We start from the raw sequence: 4,382 nt of genomic DNA on the forward strand, positions 1-4,382 counted from the left end.
ATTAAATGTTTGACTATTTTAAATATATAATGATTTTTATTTTAGAAAGAACAAATTTTGGAAAGATTTTTAACAATGGAAACATAAACCCTAGATTTTTATGTTAATTAATTTTCGGTAGCTGCAAAGAAATTTTTTTGGAAACAATTTTATCAAAGGAAACTTAAACCCTAGATTTTCATCTATAAATTCATTAGTTGAATTATTAAAGATACAACAGACGCAAGGTAACCACCTTCTTCTTCTTCTTCTTTTGTTGTCTTTCTTTTCTTTTGTATTAACGCGGCAATACCTCCTTCTTCTTTTTCTTCTTTTTTCCAGATTTTTTGTTTAGATGATTAAGGGATTGCTTACTTCCCTGTTTTTACAGCCACACAAGGTATCTTTCTTTCTTCTGTTGCTGCGTTTTTTCATCTTTTGCTCTTCTTGAATTTCGACTGAATTTGGTGGCTATGTGTAGATTAGTTGCTTTACATTTCCTTTTAGTGATGAATAAGTTTTGGGCTTTGAACTTTTGCTCATTTTGTGATTGAACTTTACATTTTCATCTTTACATTTTTGTGTTGAATTGCGATTACATTTCATTATGGTTAGTACTAAATCTTAGAAATATGAAAATTTGGAAAGATTTACGTATCGATTAATAATTGGAAACTTTATAACCTAAATTTTTAGCTATAAATTCCTTAGTTAAAATGATTTAGGTCGTGTTTTTACAGCCACACAAGGTATCTTTCTTTCTTCTGTTGCTGCGTTTTTTCATCTTTTGCTCTTCTTGAATTTCGACTGAATTTGGTGGCTATGTGTAGATTAGTTGCTTTACATTTCCTTTTAGTGATGAATAAGTTTTGGGCTTTGAACTTTTGCTCATGTTGTGTTGAATTGCGATTGATTCGTGGATTGGAGTGTAGGAGGTCAAGTATTATCAATCTATAATACTAATAAGCACACGCACATACCTTTGAACATTTCTAAGAGTTTGATTGAATTTGGAATCAGTAACTGGAGGTGAAGAAGAAACTTCTTGCCGCTGTGCTCCAAAACTCAACGAGGGCCGTCGTTCAACCTTGCCTCCCCTTCCTGAAGACCCGCCATTGTCCCTGTGCCGTCGTTGGAGACTCCTCTGCCTCGACGAAAAAGGCAGCCACCCCGGGCTCTCGCAAGTGAAATGAGAGTCTCACACAAACAGGTAAACTAATAATTGTTTATGTGTAGTATGTTGGGAACAAGCTTAGAAATTGATTGAGTTCCACATCTATCACTTCCGTCTATTGATCATTGCTTCTGGTAGGGGTAGTTTCGGAACCCATGGTATTCTGATCTGGTGTTTTTCGAGATGATGAAGAACTATATGATTGGTTTTGGTTGAATTTGCGGATCTGATGGATGATTGATTCGTTTATTTTATAATTGAAACAGGTGCTTTCAATTTTGTATCTAATATTGATATATTTGTGGTGCTTTCAATTTGTCGTGATTCTTCGTGTTTATCAAATACTTTTTTTTTATTAAATATGGGGGCTGATTTTCGATTGAAGATGGGCTGATTTTCGATGGGTGTTGATGGGTGATTTAAATTTAAATATGGACAGGTTGGATTGAAGATTGAAGATACGAGGGAAGAGGAAGAAGAGGAGGAAAATGAGCAAGATGAATGAAGAGGGCTAACATTTTAGTGTTGTTGCCTCTGCAAATGGCCTCAATCCGAAGTAGGAGAAAACCAAGAACGGCCCCAAACCGGGCAGTCTGAAGCAGGAGAAAACCAAGAAGTTGATCTCCAGCAGCGCCCCAGATCATAGTGATCCAAAGCTGTCAAGTTTTCTACCTAAAAAGAAAGTTAAATGGAAGCCTGATGCCAAGGTGGTCGAAGCCACATTCCGCCTCGAGAAGCTGGTGGTTTCGTAGGGCGGAGAAACGACATTAACTTGATAATCACTTGGGTGTTGTTTATCTGTGTAAATCATTGAACTACTGTTGATAGTTGATTACAGTTCATAGTTGAGTAGTTTTTTAGTTAGATTTTTTGTTATGGTGTATTAATCTTTGTGGTAATTTTTGTAATTATTGCCACTGAACTACAGTTTATAGAGGATTTTGAAGGTTCTCTATTACAAGTTAGATTAGTTGTAGAGCTCATAGATTAAATTTGGCCATCTCTTTTCTCTTTTTGTTGTGGGGAAGGTTGACTACTATTTTATTGGTGAATTATGGATTTATAATAGATATATATATTTTAAATAAAAAAAATAAAATGTATTTTTGAAAGTATCGTATCATGGTTTTTGAAAAAATGACGTATTTATGTTCCCGTATCGTTTTCGTATTATGTATTCGTCCCCATACTTCATAGAATTATTATTCTATTATTCAACTAATATTTATCGTTATTTTCAAGCCTTGGCGGGTATCCGATAGGTAGCGGGTGACGGGTATCTGGCAGGTGGCGGGTTGGTGGATACCCGACAGGTGGGGGTATCCGCGAGTCGTGTGTATGGGTGACAAATAGTAGTGTACAAGAAGTTGAATTTTTTTCTAAAATTGTTGCAGTTTCGTGGTGATTTATTTATGGGGTGGTTTATTGCATTTGTTGGGTGCTTGATTGCAGGATGTCGACATCGAGAAGCAGCAATGCTCCTACCTCTCAAGTCTTAACGGGTAGCGGGTGATGGATATTCACGGGTTGCGGGTATGAGTGCAGCAATGCTCCTACCTCTCAAGTCTTAACGGGTAGCGGGTGACGGGTATTCACGGGTCGCGGGTATGAGTGGCAAATCTCAAGTCTTAACGGGTAGCGGGTGACGGGTATTCACGGGTCGCGGGTATGAGTGGCAAATCTCAAGTCTTAACGGGTAGCGGGTGACGGGTATTCACGGGTCGCGGGTATGAGTGGCAAATAGTAGTGGGTGGAAATAATTTTTTTTAATGTACGTTTCACTAAATCATGTTAAGGAGATTAGTTCTCTTTAATTTATTTTTTCATTTTAGTTTAATGTGTAATGTAGACCTATATCATATTAATAATTTTTTTAGTGAATAATCTCCATAATTTATAAATATATTAAGAAATAATTTTTACGCTTTTTTATATATAAATTATAACATCAAATGATACCCGTCGAAATTCGACGGGTTACACACTAGTTCTATTATAAAGAAGATTTTCACCCTTTGAGTTAAGCTATCTATCTCTCAAACACAGCGATTTCAGTACTTTCTAAAGTTCTCTTCCAAGTTCGAATTAAAGTTTTTTTATTTTTCTTTTCTTCGGTTTCAGGTTTTTCTTTGAAACACAAAAATACAAAGTAGCGTTGATAATTTTTTTTAAGTAGTGTGTTTATTATAGGGAACTGTCTACGCTGCACAGTGTTCATGTGAACATTGCTGCTAAGATTTCGACACGTGGCCCGAGATGTTTTTGAAGACCGATTTAGCTGGACCGAATTTCATGCATTTCCGTTTCTTTTTTATAAACTGCCGTTACTTTACTCATTTTCAACATTTGCTTTTATTTTTTATTTTTTTAACTTCATCCATTTTTTTTCTTCTTTATATATTTTATCCATTTTCTTCTTGTTTCTCTACGTCCAAAGTTCCTCAAAATATAATGGCAATCAATACAAATACCATTTTAATATATATATCCCCCCAATATATATATATATATATATATATATATATATATATATAGAGCATATAGATCGATAGAGAGATTTTTAATAATTTTTTATTTGTTATAAGATTTAGCAAATATATTAGTTATTGATTCATCTTCGTCTTCTTTTTAATAAAATTGATTCATCTCCTTTAATATTTTAGCACATATAATATATATTAGAATAAAGTAGTAATTTATTATTAAAATAATTAAGAAATTAGATTTAAATAAATATTTAGGAATTTCAATAATACGACTAAATTTCAATGAGGTAGTTAACAAATTATCGAACTTAAAGTTAGTGGTGCTCAACTTAATTTGACTCGAGCTCTAATTTTATACTAACTATTTTGTAGTATATAAATTAATTAATATTGAAACTTTAACAATTTATTGTAGTAAAACATTGACATGATGATATTCTGCTATACATGTCTATATATATACATGGTACACGGTACACGGTACACGGTTGCTTAATTTTTGGAATCAAAACCATTGTACTCAATATTAGGTTGCTTAATTAAAATATTAACGCAATCCGTTATAGCAGCTTAATTAAAATATGCACACGTTATATTGAACTCAATATTAGGTTGCTTAATTAAAATATTAACACAATCCGTGTGACCGTGTATAATTCGAAATTGAGAATTTCAATTCAAATTATAGTAATTTGTTTATATCTTTTAATGCTCATCTAAATTTCACTATTTTTTTACTAATT

The sequence above is a fragment of the Salvia miltiorrhiza genome, chromosome 2 (assembly GCF_028751815.1).
Source record: "Salvia miltiorrhiza cultivar Shanhuang (shh) chromosome 2, IMPLAD_Smil_shh, whole genome shotgun sequence".
Lineage (NCBI taxonomy): Eukaryota > Viridiplantae > Streptophyta > Magnoliopsida > Lamiales > Lamiaceae > Salvia > Salvia miltiorrhiza.